The sequence below is a fragment of the Prionailurus bengalensis genome, chromosome F2, assembly GCF_016509475.1.
Source record: "Prionailurus bengalensis isolate Pbe53 chromosome F2, Fcat_Pben_1.1_paternal_pri, whole genome shotgun sequence".
Lineage (NCBI taxonomy): Eukaryota > Metazoa > Chordata > Mammalia > Carnivora > Felidae > Prionailurus > Prionailurus bengalensis.
In genome coordinates, this window is record NC_057353.1 from 48,591,487 (window position 1) to 48,607,464 (window position 15,978).

Consider the following 15,978-nt stretch of genomic DNA (forward strand, 5'->3'; position numbering starts at 1 on the left):
TCAGGTTTGATTTTATCCTGGTCATTGCACTTCAGCCCCAGGGAACTCTGAAGAACAGTGTCTCTTGGCAAGGTATGCAGTTTTCCTGATGGCAATGGGCGCAAGAAAACACAGTCCCCCCAGATCATCCCACACCACAGCCTGTCAGAGGAGCCATAATGGAAACTGTCAGAAGCTAAAAGCCCAGACGCGTGGCTGGTGGCCATCTGTACGACCATGTGACTCTGGCGTGTCAGGCAGCACCACACATACCTAGCCCACGAGCCGTGGCCTTTACTCACCTCGTGTTTTGGAGCAGGTGGTACAGGATAAACGTTTCAAAGCTGGACTCGGAACTTGGCACGGTCCCACTTCCAACCCCATGCAAGCCAGAAAACTCTGGAGAACTGAACTGTTTATAAGGGTCAAACTTCAGTGAGTCTGATAAAGTCTGGCTCCAGGTGTCCATCTAGTCTCTTGGAAGAATTGCCCAGAAGCTCATTGCCGACTGGTTGGATGTCACCGGTAGTGTGCAGCCTCTGCTTGGGTATGGAATCCGGCCGTTCAGACAGAGCCCCACAGCTCAGAGGCTTGCAGCCAAGAAGATAAGCCCAGGGTAGCCCTGTAGGCTATCCAGTCATCTGCCAGCTGGACTCACTCTGGGCCACTGGTGGCCTCTGCAATGACATCAGACACCAGGAGCAAGACAGCCTGGAATCCAATGTGCTTCTCCTTTCCTTTGTGTGCAACTCCTAGAGAGTAGAAATGGCTCCTACCCTTCCAGATGCAATAGTCACCCCGGGGACATTTATTCGTGCGGCTCTCAGATGTTTGGATTCCCTCCTGACCAGACTTTGTTTTCACAGCCATGGATTAAACCACTTGATTCTAGCTCCAATAAGGCAAGTTCTAGGAGTAGAGGATTGTTTGAAGTAAAAGAAGAATTCAGACTCTGAGACAGCATTTCCTTAGCTCTTTTCACCTAGGCATCTTTTTTGTTTTAGCACTGGTTTGTGGGAAGAGGGTCTGTGGAAATTTGACAGACTGATGAGGATGGGCTCAGATTCTTTGGAATTTATCTGTGAGGTTCCACGAGGCGATAGGGCTTCCACCATTTCCCCGGGGAAACGTTTGAAGCCCCACACGTTTCCAGCATTTGCTGTTGGAATCTCACTGTCTTCGAGATTTAAAAATCCTGTAACTGTGGCAATTGCTCCGTGTGGTCAGCCCTTCCCAAATGTACCCATCTTCTTCTTCCTCCTGCACAGTACGCTCTTGGTAGAACTTGCCATTGCTCCCTTAGGACGAGAGAATTTCATTTCTGCAAAACTGAGCTAAAATACTAATAAGGAAGCCTTCATTTTAATTTGTGGTGTTGGACAGAGAGAAATACTCTCCTTAATCCTCATAATCTTACCACTCGGAAATGGAGCCTCATTTCTAGACACTGCATATTAAAGCCACCAATGTTTGCAGGGGCCATATTTGATTTCCCTCTTTCCCTCCCATGCTAGTAGGTATGATTAATGGTTGTTAAAGGACTGTGTGTTCCCAACATCATTTCTGGCTTTCATCTTTTGATACTTCTATTGCAGTAAGTATGAAACTTATGTAGAGTCCAAACCCATCGTTTGAGAAGTAAAATTAAATATCTTTCATGTTTTGTAAGATTTTCTGACTTGAGCAATGTCTTACAGGTAGAAAAAAATACTTTAAAAAATCCTTCTATTCGTCTATACCAGAGGCTCCTTAGAATCCTATTTGATCATGTCCAGATTTTGTCGCAGTTAGTATTTAAAGCATTTTCTCCAAAGGTTATAGGGATAATTGTGGTGGTATGCTAGAGTTAGTTCCTATTAACTCTTGGGAGCCAAGTGTGTACCCTCTCTTCCCAACTCTGTGCTCAGTAACCTCACATTGGTAGCTTGAAATCAGCCCTGGAAGAGTACACCAGGAAAATTGGAAAATGCTACAAATCAGGGCTTTTCCCCACCCTGGAGAGCTGTTTTTAAGTACTGACTACTATTTCACTGAATAATTATCTCAAATATATAATTGTGGCTATGTTCCACATGTCATGATTTTTTAAGTTAGTTTAAAAAAATTTGTTAATGTTTATTTATATTTGAGAGAGAGAGAGAGAGAGAGAGAGAGCGCAGGCGCAAGTGGGGGAGGGGCAGAGAGAGGGAGACAGAATCTGAAGCAGGCTCCAGGCTCTGAGCTGTCCGCACAGAGCCCAACATGGGGGTTGAACTCACAAGCTGTGGGATCATGAGCTGAGCTGAAGTCAGATGCTTAACCGACTGAGCGGCCCAGGCACCCCTTTTAATTAGTTTTTTCATTGAAAAAGGCAATATATGCGTATGCGTGTTAGATACAGCAGAAACTTGTTAAAAATAGACCTACAAATATAGTGGTTTAAATATGATATAAGTTCGATTTTTTTTTTCCTCAGGTAAAATTCCAGAAATAGACTTCCCCAGTTTAGTAAGGTAGCTCTCTTATCCTCAATATATTGCTTCTGTCTCTAGGTCCAAGGTGGCTGCTTGAGCTCCTGTCATCATAACTACATCCCAGCGGTCCAGAGGGAAAAAGGCTAGGGTAACCTTTCTCCATTCCTTGTAAGGACATGGCCCAGAATTTACATATATCCTTTCTGCTGGCTAGAACTTAGTCACATGGCCATACCTATTACTATAGAGGAGGCTGGGGAGTATACACTCAGGATGGGTTCCCACATGCCTAGCTAACACTCAGGATTCCTATAATTAAAGGAAGAAGGGGAGAATGGATATTGGTGGCCTGCTGGCAGTCTCAGTCACTATAGTGTAAAAAATACAAAAGGGCAGACAGTGAAAGCTAGAATCTTCCTTCCCATTCTAGCTTCTGGTCTTCCTTCCTACAGGGAGTTTCAGAAGCTTCCTATGCATATAATATCACCTGTGTATATATTCTTTCTTGGGAGGCCATTTAGCCCAAAGGACTCAGGTGTCTAAGTGGCCTGGGTTTTAATTCCAGTTCCACAGCTAACTAGCTGTGTGAACTTGGGCAATATATTTAACCACTATACTGCAGTTTCTCCGTATATGATATGGAGATAATAATAGTACCTCCCTCCCTGGGTTCTTGTGAGGACTAATTATGATTATACACTTGGTGTTTCAATAGTCCTTACACAGAGTAAGCACTCGAATACAGGGTGTTGTTATAATTACACTTGTATCAGTTTAATAATACAGATATCTATTTATTTTAAAATAATAGCATTGATTTTATTAGTCTCAACTTTATGGTCTCCTTGGCACTTCTGCTCAGAAGATTTATCTACTCTCATGATAGAAGAAACAGGTGGGTTCTGGAGTCAAAAGACTTGCATTTGAACCCAAGAGCCATTGGATTTGGTCAGTGTTTGGATCCATCATTTAAACTCTCTGGGCCTGAATTTTCTAATTTTTAAAGTGGAAAAAATAATACGTACCTCCCAGGATTGCTATGAGGCTCACATATGACCATGTGCGTGGGCATGGGTCACAACTACCAAACAATGCGTATTTCTACCCACAGCCATAGCCATGCCGTTGGTGTTCTAGATCAATAGAATCATCGAGTTGGGAAGGATTTTAGAGTCATTTGGCCCACTAGCTGTATGGCCCGAGACCGTAGGATAGACCACCTGGAGCACCTGCTCAGCTCACGCCCAGGGGCAGGTTGCCAGCTGGTACAGATACATCCACAATACCTATTGAATTGGTTCTTTTCTGTCTCCCTCCACTGCCACCGGCGCAGGCCAGGCCAAGCGAACAGCATTTCTCACCGGGACGAACGTGATGGCCTCTGAAATGGTTTTCCTTGTTCGGGTTCTGTCCCCAGTTCATCCATTCTTCCCACAGCTGTCAGTCATCTGTTACAAAACAAAGCAAAAGGGCTGATAGTATGTGATTCCTCTGCTTAAGAACACTTAATGGACTTTCCTTTTCAGTAACACAGTGAGGTAAGGATGTGGAATGACCCTCCAGGGTACATCCTCTAAAAATCCTCCAGGTATCAAAGACCTGGCAGGATATTGAACTGGCAGATAGACCCAAATCCAAGTAAAACTGGAAACCCAGAGAGCTAAACAGAGGATGGGAGTCATTTTTCCCCTGAGCAGATTTGCCATAACTGGTAAAGTTTGTAACATACGCTACTGTCTGGCAATGATATTCAAAATGGCATTAACAAAATCAAGCTTGGGCCAGATCTGGTCTTCAGACTGCATGTATGCTGGGGGCGAGAAGTGATGATGGTTGGTGTTCCCCCAAAGCCCTCCACTTGTGCTTATATATTTTTTAAGTGTATTTATTTACTTTGTGTGTGTGTGTGTGTGAGAGAGAGAGAGAGAGAGAGTGCACGGTGTGGTTTTCCTCAGAAGATTTATCTACTCTCATGATAAACACACATACACACACACGCAAGTGTGGGAAGGGCAGAGAGAGACAGAGGGAGAGAGACAATCCCAAGCAGGCTCCGAACTGTCAGCACAGAGCCCAACACAGGGCTCTGAGATCATGACCTGAGCCAAGATCAGGGCCCTTAGAGATCAAGGCCCTTACCTGGGCCCTGAGATCATGACCATGGATCCTGAGATCATGACCTGAACCGAGATCCGGAGTTAGACACATAACCGCCTGAGCCACCCAGGTGCCCCATACACTTGTGCTAATTAACATTGCCCTCTCTTCTGCTGTTGGTTCTCAGACACTTCCCCAAGCCCCTGGCTATGTGCTTACTACCTAGGGAGGCTTCTGCTCAGCCGATGAGAGAGTTATAACAGGGTTTAACAGTGTTAAAATAGTGTTTTTAAGTTCCCAGGTTTCTTTTCTCCTCCCCAGTTTCTGAGCCATTTTTCTGTTTTCAGGCAAGATCCCCAAGGCCTAATAGCTTGTGATGCCCCCTCACTTTTCAGGAAGTGCAGATCTGGTCTGTAGGGCTCATCCTTGGCTGTCTGGGCTCACTTACCAGCGGCTTGGAGCCAGATAGCAGAGACAGGAAAGATCCAAGTAGGCAGCCTCTGTGTTGACTGGAAGGCTCGAGGCTCTTCAAGTGGGAACATTAGTGTTTCAGTTTCTTGGTACCCCAGCTTCGTAGAGGGTATGTCATGCTCCTTGACCAAATGGAAGGACAAAAATCCAAGAAAGAAACAGGGAAGGTCTGGGAGGCAAATGGTTAGACATTAAGGGTGTGGACCTTAGGATAAAAGAGGTCTAAGACTGAATCCTGTCCCTGCCGCTTGATAACAGTGTGACCTTGGCCAAATTATTTAAGGCCCAATTCCTTCCTCTGTAAAATAGGCATAATATTAGGTTGAACAATAGGAAGTTGCTTTCCGGTAAGCCAAATGGTCAAATACTGGCAATTGCATAGGCGCTTAACCCAACATGGTACCCACCTCATAGGATTGCTGAGGGCGAAATGAGATCATTTATGAAGAGGGCATAGCACAGGTTTTGAGAAATATTTGAGGCGGGAACTGAGGGAAGTGGGTAAGCCATCCGGACAGAAGGAATGCTAGATGCCAAGTCTCTGAAGCAGGAGCGAGCTTGCAGCAAGGAAACTAGTGCGGCTGGAGCCTGTGAGGGAGAGGGAGGGGGTGGGAGGTGGTCAGGGAGGTGGCTCAGGATAGATCACACAGGGCCATGTGGGCCCATGTGTGTGTGTGTGGGCTGGGGGGGGGGGCGGTGTGAACCCTAATGACAAAAACAAGAGGTGATATTTATTGTGAAATATGTTCTGTGCATTCATGCGGTACATAGCAAGTGCTCACTAAACAGAAGCGCAAGAAGGGGCGCCTGGGTGGCTCAGTCGGTTGAGCGTCCGACTTCGGCTCAGGTCATGACCTCACGGCTTGTGCGTTCCAGCCCCGCATCGGACTCTGTGCTGACAGCTCGGAGCCTGGAGCCTGCTCTCTGGATTCTGTGCCACCCTCTCTCTCTGCCCCTCTCCTGCTCCTGCTCTGTCTCTCTCTGTCTCTCAAAAAATAAATAAACGTTAAAAAAGAATTAAAAAAAAAAAAAAAGCAGAAGTGCAAGAAGCCGAGGGTGTAGACAGCACGTAGATGGATGAGACAGGAGAAGGAGGCGCAGTAACTCTAAATGACAGGACTGCACAACACGCGGGGACTTTCTCGGGAAAAGCAGGGTATTTGCTCCCAGGCCCTGTGAGGAAGGACCCTCAGGCCCCTAGATACGGAGAACTTTGCTCTGGGCCCAAGAGGAACACGGGTGTCCTGGTGCTTGGCTCATCATTCACTGAGGGCAGGCCAGGAAGTTAGTCATATGGAACGTAAAGGCAGCAAATTTAGCACAGATGGCAGCTAAGCACACAGGTCTACCGGTTACCAGTTATGTGACACTGAGCAGATTATTTAACCGCTCGGAGCCTTAGTTTCTTCTGTAAAATGGGTGGAATGATCGTACCTACCTCACAGAGTTGCATGAGGATTAAATAAGACAACTTAAGCAAAGCACACAGTAAGCACTCAGTAATTATCAGCACTTCTGGATCAAATGTATGGGATGTTGGTAAAGCATCTCTAAAGAGGTTCCAAGCTCGTTAACCACTACTCAGTGTTAGCGGCTCTCATGAGGACCCAAATTCTATGTCAGAAGAAACCTAACAGGCATCTCTAAGGTCAGGAAATCCCGGGTAGGAAACGGAAGGCCTTGAAGACATGCTTCAAATCAAGTGTTGGGATTTAGGGAGAGAAAAAAAAACAACAATGTGGGAAGTGCACAGAGAGAAATACAGACTGTTTTTGCAAAATGGGATTTTGTTTTTTTAGACCATGAGTTAATAAAGAAGAACGAGTATCTTCTTGCTTGAGACAGAATGTAAAGGGGAAACAGCCCCTTGCAGAAATAGCCCCGAGCACACCCCTCATTCAAAGCCCTTCATCCCCTGCAACAGCGGTTAAGTGCCCACACACCCTATAAGGAAACTCGCGCTTAAAGGGGCAGAGATGAGAATGCAACCAGTCTGACGGAAGCCAGTATTTCTGCTCTTCAGATGTGACCATAAAAGACATCACCACTGGCAAGAGGGTCAGAATACTTATGGCCTGATACTTATGTGGATAATAAAGAGATGTCAATTATGACATCTAGGAGTTAAGATTCTTTGAGTTGGAAGAAGCAAGAGTCAATTCGAATTAGAACCAGCTCAAACAAACAAATAAAATTATTATTTTTGGTGGGGGAGGATTCCAGGCAAAATGGACCAGCCAGATTGCAGAAGGAACAGAAATCGGGGATCCAAGTAGCAGGAATTTATTATAGACTTTTTGGAGAGCTGCCGCTTACATGAACAGGACAAGGGGCTAGGTCTATTGGTTCAAAATTCCGAATTTCTTTAAAAAAATTTTTTTTTCAATGTTTATTTATTTTTGGGACAGAGAGAGACAGAGCATGAACGGGGGAGGGGCAGAGAGAGAGGGAGACACAGAATCGGAAACAGGCTCCAGGCTCTGAGCCATCAGCCCAGAGCCCGACGCGGGACTCGAACTCACGGACCGCGAGATCGTGACCTGGCTGAAGTCGGACGCTTAACCGACTGCGCCACCCAGGCGCCCCCAAAATTCCGAATTTCTAAGAAAGAGAATCTGATGGGTCCAGCTCAGGTTAGGGGCGGGGCCTAAAGTGCCAAAGTGGCCACAGTGGAGGGAGGAGGGTCCACCTCTGCCTCCAGGCTGCCTCCAGGTAAGGGAATCCCTGGGAGGGAGTGTGTGTGGGGTGGGGGGTGGGGGGGTGTCTCAGCCACGGTTGGTTTCAGATGCTCAAATGGGATCAGGCAATGGAAGAATCAATCTTCGTTTTTTTCTGAAAAATAATGTAATCATTTTTGAATTTTAATAAACTTCATTAAACAAACGTGTTAAGTGCAGTTTAGATACGGCACAGCCTATACAGATGACATTGTCTATGGTCACACTGGGGATCTAGGTGGCAATTCAGGGAGCAGGTAGTAATTGCTCATTGTGAGGTTACTGCTCTGGAGACACGACCTGGAGAGGGGGGTAGGGAGACCTACGTCTGGGGACACCGTCTGGAATTTTACCTTCTAAATTACGAAGGTACGTTGGAAGTTACCTTTAGAAAGAGGAGGAAGGGAATTTAGAAAGAGGAGGAAGACACCACCCATAATCCTTCATTCCATCATTTCTCTTGTCACGTTAGATGCCACGACAGAGTTCATACAGTTTTTGTCACCTGCTCTTTTCATTGTCGTGAGCATTTTTCTGCCTAGTTTTCCTAGTCTTCACATCTATGACCTTTAAAATAGAAACGTACTGGGGCGCCTGGGTGGCGCAGTCGGTTAAGCGTCCGACTTCAGCCAGGTCACGATCTCGCGGTCCGGGAGTTCGAGCCCCGCGTCGGGCTCTGGGCTGATGGCTCAGAGCCTGGAGCCTGTTTCCGATTCTGTGTCTCCCTCTCTCTCTGCCCCTCCCCCGTTCATGCTCTGTCTCTCTCTGTCCCAAAAATAAATAAACGTTGAAAAAAAAAATATTTAAAATAGAAACGTACTAAGAATGGTCTTTGTGTAAAGACTTGACATGAGGGGAAGTAAAATAGACGTTTTCGTCAAGAAAATACTGGCCTGGGGCGCCTGGGTGGCTCAGTCGGTTAAGCGTCCGACTTTAGCTCAGGTCACGATCTCACGGTCTGTGCGTTCAAGCCCCACGTCGGGCTCTGGGCTGATGGCTCAGAGCCTGGAGCCTGCTTCTGAATCTGTGTCTCCCTCTCTCTCTGCCCTCCCCTGCTCATGCTCTGTCTCTCGCTGTCTCAAAAATAAATAAACGTTAAAAACAAAATTTTAAAAAAAAGAAAAAAGAAAAGAAAATACTGACCTATGTGGAAAAATCCGGAAACCCGAAGCCAGCTGCCAACCCACCTGACTTCTAGAGATCACCTGTTACTGAGTTCTTCACAGCCACTCTCTTCCTGCCCATCCTGCTGTGGGATTGCCAGGTCTGCTGCTTCCAGGTAGGAGTACGCAAAGCATAGAGAGCAAAGTTGGTGGGGCAGAGATGAGGTGTTGAGTCCGTGCTGACGGTCTGGACGTCTAGATGGGTGGTTCCAACTGAGGGCAGTGTCTTCCACCCAGTGGACACTTGGCCCTGTCCGGAGATACTCTTGTTGCCACGACGGGTGGCGGGAAGGGATGTTCTGGATTCTAGTGGGCAGAGGACAGAGATGCTACTAAGCATCGTACCACACACAGGACAGCCCCCACCCCCCCACCAAGAATTATTCCAGGCAAAGCATGCGGAATGCTGAGGTTGAGAAGTCCTGATCTAGATCGCACTGGTATTGCCTTCAAGACATTAAGGGACAAGCATTCCACGTGTTCTGTGTTTTCTGCCCTTAGCTGAGCTGGGAATGATTCTGGGAGTCTTGCTAAAGGCGATGGGAGTGAATGATAATGGATCTGGCGGGTACCTGAAATACAGCATGAGGCAGGGGGAGTGCAGGGGCTAAGCGTCAAGACTTTGCAGTTTGAAAGAATCGAGTTTGACTCCTGGGTCATGAAATACGTTCTCTGGGGCCTGCGAAATGGGACGATGATATCTGCTTCACAGGGCTCCAAGGGGGTGAAATTAAGTAACGTGTCTGCCGCGGTTGGCACAGCGCCTCGCCTTGGTGGGTGACACCCGGCGGTGGCGGTGGTTATCACGCCAAAGCTCAGCTTCACGGTGTTTCCCACTTTCCCAGCCTCTAAAAGGCAACAGCATTCCATAAATTCTTATTTTAGAAAAAAGAAAAAAAAGGGATTTGAACTGATTTTTGTTATCTGGGCTTTAGAGACCCAGGCAATGTGGGACAGATACACGATCTACCTATTTTTACAAGAACTTTTTAGGTGAGAGTCGTCTGGTTGAAATCTCTTTTATATTTCCTCTGGTGTTCTTTCTCCTCCTCCTCCCTTTCTTCTTCTTCTTCTTCTTCTTCTTCTTGAAAGATTGTGGTGGTGGTTCTTGTTAATTCAGAAAATGCTTGCTTTCTGACATTCTTGGTTAAGCTGCTTTGATCTACGGAGAATTCAAGAGTGGGCCAAGCTGAAATAAAAGTTATTGGGTAGCCAGACAAAAATTATTGTCCACAGATGTAATGAGAGTTGCCAGAGCAGTGTAAGAATATCTCGGGTCCCCATCCTGAGCGAGGTGTTTGGTTATCAGAAAGCAACCACAGGAGAGCCCCGTGTACATTGAGGGTCTATAACCACCCTGTTATCTACCGCTTGTTCTTGGGTGTCTGAGAATATCTGAGCAACACCCGATGTCCCTCATGAAATGCATGTTGAGCCCCCCGGGGTGGGCACAGTTCTGAGTCCCAGTTCAGGGAGAAGGGAGCAGACGGAAGAGAGAAGGAGGTGGGATGGAGAAGGAGAGGAGAGAGGTAAGAGGGAGGAGGGAGGGAGGAGGGAGGAGGGAGGGAGGAAGGTATGCCCCCCCCCCCAGGGTCAGCCCAGTTGGGGGAGGGGGGAGCCAAAGAAAAGGGCAGGGGTGGAGCACACCGAAATGCTGGCCTCAGAAGAAGAAAAAGGAGAAGCACCAGCCTAGGACAACTGCTCCTGACAAAGAACAAACACTGGTTCTGGGGAAGGAAAAAGGCCAAAGGGCACAGAGGGAGCCCAGAGAAGCCTGATTCAGTTGCCCCGTTGGGACGCAGACCCACAGCAGGGCGTCTGCAAGCTTCCCAGCCAGAATGTTCCTCTTCTTGCTCCTCCTCTCACCCGCCCTCAGCATTGTCCTGAGGCCAGGACACCTCTTGTTTCTATGAGATCCTGGGTGCTCTGGGTCCCCTGGGAGCCCTCCGTGGGGAAGGCTACTCTTTTCCTTTTCGGGCCGCCTGTGCCTTGAGGCCCAGCTGATGCGGCCTCTCCATAGTCTGGAGCCCGTGCTGAGGACTGAGAAGCACCCATGTGTGGTCTTCGTCCGTGACTTTGACACAGCACCTGTCATGGTGTCTGTGTGAGCCATTTCTATTCTCCCGACATGTAAGTGAGCTGCAAAGGTAGCTGACATAATAATGTATTTGGCCTCTATAAATAGCGTATGCAAGGGGAGGGGAGAGGGCTGCGATAGAGATGTAATGTGTGGCATTGCAGGTGTTGGGGAAGTGGGAGAATAGGGGGTTGAGAGAAGGGACCAAAAGGAAGCAAATTAGTGGAGGAAAGATCACATACCCACGGTTCAGCCTTGGAGGGCCGAGGCAAAGGCAGAGCCAGAAGGTCTGAGGTTAGAGGAAGGCAGAAGGAGTTGGGTCAGAGGATCCCACTAGAGTTTGCTCTAGCCTGGGACCATAGGAAGCCTTAACACTTCATGTTGTGTAGGGTGGTGAGTATAGTTCAGCATCTCTCAGGAATCCCTTAAAGCTGTTGGCAGATTTGTAGGGCGGGGGCGGGGGGGGGGAGTTTTTTATTTTCTACATGGAGGGTCCAGAGCCACCCCCCTTAGTAGGCAGCTCTATGTAGGGGCTGAGGTGTTTGTTGGGTGACAGCTGGATGTCTAGATTGGGAGGGTGGGCAGTGTGGAGAAGCCATCTGGGGGTGAATGGTCCTGCAGGGGGTCTAGACTGGGCATAGGGGCTCAGATGGCTCCTGGTAAACAAGTCAGAGGCCCCAGAGAAAGAGGATCCAGAAAGAGCCAGAAAGATAAGGGGGAAACCAAGAAAGTGTTTTATAGCAACCAGGAGAAACGGGAATTTCATAAAGAGGGAGTGAGTAACAGATCCGGTCAGGTAAGGCTGAGGCCACAAGTGTTTGCTGGACAGTAGGAACTGAGAGGCCAGAGGTGTCCTCAGTTCCCACGTGGGTGTGTTTGGAAGCTGGATGGGCTGGGCTGACAGCAGATCCTCAAAGGACTGGAGAGAGTGAGCGCCAACTGTGTTTTAGAAGCTTGGTTTGAAAAGGGGGCCGGGACACTTGCTGCGAGCTGGGTGCAGGATCACAAGAGTTATTTTCCCCTGTGTTTTTGACAAGGTGACAGGCAGATGGAAAGAAGCCTGGGCAGACAGGGCAGATAAAGGTTCAAGAAAGAGAGTGGAGAGTGTGTAAGTCAAGATCCCGAGATGTTCTTGGAGCCCCGTTCTTGAAGCAGGGGAGGAGGAAGTGAAGGTCATGGAGAGAGGCTGACAGTTGAGGTCAGCTATGCCCAATGACCTCTACCTTCCCTGTGAAATAGGAAGAGTGGCGTCTGCTCAGGGAGATTGGTCCAGAATAGGGTCCACTGTGGAGGGAACAGTGGGGAGGCAGAGCTGCGCTGGAGACCACACATTTTCAGGCACGCCAGTCATGCCTCCTGGGTGTTCTCTCCAGCCCTGTCACCGGCCATGGGCAACCCTCTCTACCAGCCCATTTCACCCGTCTGGCCTCCCCAGGTCCCCACCCTTCCTGTCTACCCATTGTCTCTCCAGAAACCCATGTCAGGCTGATCAGAGTGTGTGTGTGTGTGTGTGTGTGTGTGTGTGTGTGTGTGTGTTTTACAAAAGCCCTGCAACCCTTCCTTACCTGAAATGAGTTCAGTCTCATGTTAAAGTTCTCGTCATGTTGCTCCCAAACCTGCTTCCCAGACAGTGGGTGCCTTAGGGTCCCAGGAATTTCTGCAAAAACAGTTCTCATTCTACCTTCCAAAGTCAGACCAATCCTGTTTTTGCCCCTGACTGACTGTATCTCCTAGGCAGAGTTTTACCTAACTGTCCTCTACCTCAGTTTCCTCAACTATAACATCAGAATACTAATACTGTCTTAGGGGGATGTTGAAGGATTAAATTGGAAGTCACACAAGACATTTTGTGTGGTGTCTGACACAGGGCACGAGGTGGATACATGATCACGATAATGACAATACATTAATGGCCATGCTTAATGTTCATTTTTCTTTTAACACTGATAACGATCCTTCAAATATTTAAAGTCAGCTATGTTTCCACTAACCTGTTTTCCAGCTTAAAGATCCTCACTTCTTTTCATGTTTTTTCCTGGGGCAAGGTTCAAAGAGCAGGTCTGTCAGAGGGCTGTAAGCCCCATGTCCCCGGAGGAATTCAAGCAGAACACGACGTGTCACTGGGCAGTGATTTTGTACATGGCCTTGAACTTCTGATTGAGGCTGAAGCTGGAAAACCCTAGAGGTCCTTTCCAACCTTCTGTCCTTCCAACCTTCTGACTTAAAAAGCAAGTTTAGAGGGGCGCCTGTGTGGCTCAGTCGGTTAAGCATCCGACTTTGGCTTGGGTCATGATCTCGCAGCTCGTGAGTTCGAGCCCTGCATCGGGAGCCTGGAGCCTGCTTCAGATTTTGTGTCTTCCTCCCTCTCTCTCTACCCTTCCCACACTCATGCTCTCTCTCTCTCTCTCTCTTTCTCTCTCTCTCTCTTTCAAAAATAAATAAACATTAAAAGAAATTTTTTTTAAAGCAAGTTTAGAAAATAGTGTGTTCAATAAACACTACTTCATATCAATAGTATCAGTGTCAAGGCCAAGGTTTGTTTTTATTTTGAGAGAAAGAGAGGGAATGAGTGAGGGGAAGAGCAGAGAAAGAATCCCAAGCAAGCTTCACACTCAAGACGGGCTCTATGTCACAAATGTGAGATCATGACCTGAACCGAAATTAAGTGTGGGTGTCTGAGCCAACCAGACACACCTAGGGCCAAGGTTTTGATAGGAATGCCCGTCTTCCAGACTCTAAAATCAGTGGGGAGGGCCTCATTTCAATCACAAAATGTCTACAGCATCATGCTTCGCTCCTAGGGCTGTAAAGGTGTATAAAGTGTTACTTTTCTCGATAAACGTCATAGCAACAGCTCTGTATGTGTATTCATTTCCTTGGTCCTCATAAAACCTGCGAGGAAATTCCTGCTGTTATCCTCATTTGACAGAGCGGAAACGAGGTTCAAGAGGTTAAGCAATAGGCCACACTGTTGCGGCGGGGGGGGGGGGGGGGGGGGGGGGGGGGGGGGGCTGGGCAGTTGCTGCACCAGAACCCCAGCGCTCTGGCTTCAGAGTCCTTTCTCGGCCAACTGCAAACATGTCACTCTGAGTTTTTGGACCATTTCTCAAAAGAACCCCAGCCACTTAAACCCATTTCGTAACCGGAAAGGGATCTTTGAAATCTCTTTGTTCAGCCACCATCTTGTAGACGAGGACCCTAGGGCCCAAGATGAGTGTGGAGACTTACCCTGAGCCCACGTCTTTGGTTCTCAGCACAGTGGCTTTTCCATCTCCCACACTGTTCATCCCTGTCGCTTCTCTTCAAGGGGGTTAGGCCCCTTCTCTGACCTTGATGGATGCTGGCAGAGAAGACGGGGAGGGCACAGTTCCCTCATCACAAAGACATCACGGGCAACAGGCCGTGTCTGAGCCTTTGAAGAGGCATAAACTCAGTCCCTGTTAGTTCAGTAGAGGCCCCTCTCACTGGACGCCCTAACTCAAAAACTGGCCCTTCCAGGCCAGACAGAGAAACCTTTTTCTCCCGGTCTGCCCCCGCCTCCATCTGTTTGTGCTGAAATTAAATAAACAATCTCACCACCAGGGAAGTGTTAGGAGCAAACTGGGAATTCTTTATCAGAGACACAACTTGATTGGGAAGCACTCCGGATGACTAATTATGACTTCAAGGGGAATTCGCTTAGTGGCTACAGCGTTGGAAGAGGTACTCTCTGCATGTAAACTGGGCCATCTCACAGCTCTGAGTCTAATAATTTAATTAGCTCTGTAGATAGTTAGACATTATAGAAGCCAGTGCAGCATGTCAAATAGACAGCTTTACAATGGCCGTGCGGGGAGTAGACGTCTTGTGCTGCTGAGAAGCTGCTGCCCGGCAGGGCTCCCTGGGGCTGCCACCTCTTGGAATCTCACCACATACCAGTTTTCCCTTTGATAGGAGCCTGGAAAACTCCTCCGTGTCAGCTCTCAAGATTTCAGAAATTAATTGTATTCATTTAACTTCTAATGGCATTTTAAAAACATACACACATGTAGAACAGAGGGTAATGAAGCCCCATGTATTCAACACTCAGCCTCAAGCACTGTCCTGCTGTTTCATTCAGTCTTCCCCAACCAAACAATTTTAATGGTCTGTTTGCTTTTGCTGGAATATTTTAAAGTGAATTCCAGACGGCGTGTCATTTCACTTGTAAATACTTCAGGATTTATCGCTAACCAGTAAGTACTTTAATAAAAATATAACATGAGACTGTTATCATACCTACAATTACAAAGAACTTTTTAACATCATCTAATATCCTGCTGGTGAGATATAATAACAATACACTCAGACTCAATTATTGTCCAATTGGCTCAATTTTCCCCAGTTGTCTCCAAAAAATGCCATTTTTCAGTTGGTTTCTTTGAATAGAACCCACACAAGTGCCACACTTTGCATTTCTTAAATCCCATCAAATCTCTAACAATTCCCGAATGAATCTGTAACAATTCCCAAATTAAAAAAAAAAAAATCCATTTATTTGAACAAAAGTTATTTGTTCATTTGTTCGATAGTTTTCCTGGCTCTGGGTTGGCTGATTGCATCTTTATGGTGTCATTTAACATGTTCTGTTTCCCCTGGGTTTTCTATCACATCAAGTCTAGAGACTTGATTGAAGTCAGGTTCAAGTTTTTATTTTTACTTTTTTGTAAGAATTCTTTATAGGCAGTTCTGGGATCTTCCTATTGTGTGACCTCTAGAGGCACATAGTGCTTAGTGGAATTCAGATTGATCAGGGACTTCAGGGAATGTTGGCCTGATCCACCCCCCACAAAGTCCCCATTGTGTCCAGGTCTGTTCTTTAATTAGGAGTTGCTCACTCAACCAGACTTCCCAGAGTCTTTAAGACATCAGCTCAGTTCCCATTACTTGCGATTTTTCAATCCTAGTGTCAGATTTCTTGAGTTTGATGATTCTGTGTGCATTCTGAACGCTCTGTGTTCTTGTCCAAAAATGTTTCTCCCCTCAGGAGAGCTACTCTGACC

At 47.2% G+C, this 15,978-nt stretch overlaps 1 long non-coding RNA gene across 1 annotated transcript; it reads right to left on the reverse strand.

Moving 5' to 3' along the window:
* Positions 1-3,184: 3,184 nt before the first annotated feature.
* On the reverse strand, positions 3,185-6,034 carry LOC122495685. Its single transcript, XR_006300537.1, has 2 exons — positions 4,978-6,034; positions 3,185-3,880 (listed from the first exon to the last, which is right to left on the reverse strand). It is a non-coding gene; the product is annotated as an uncharacterized LOC122495685 (long non-coding RNA).
* Positions 6,035-15,978: the final 9,944 nt, after the last annotated feature.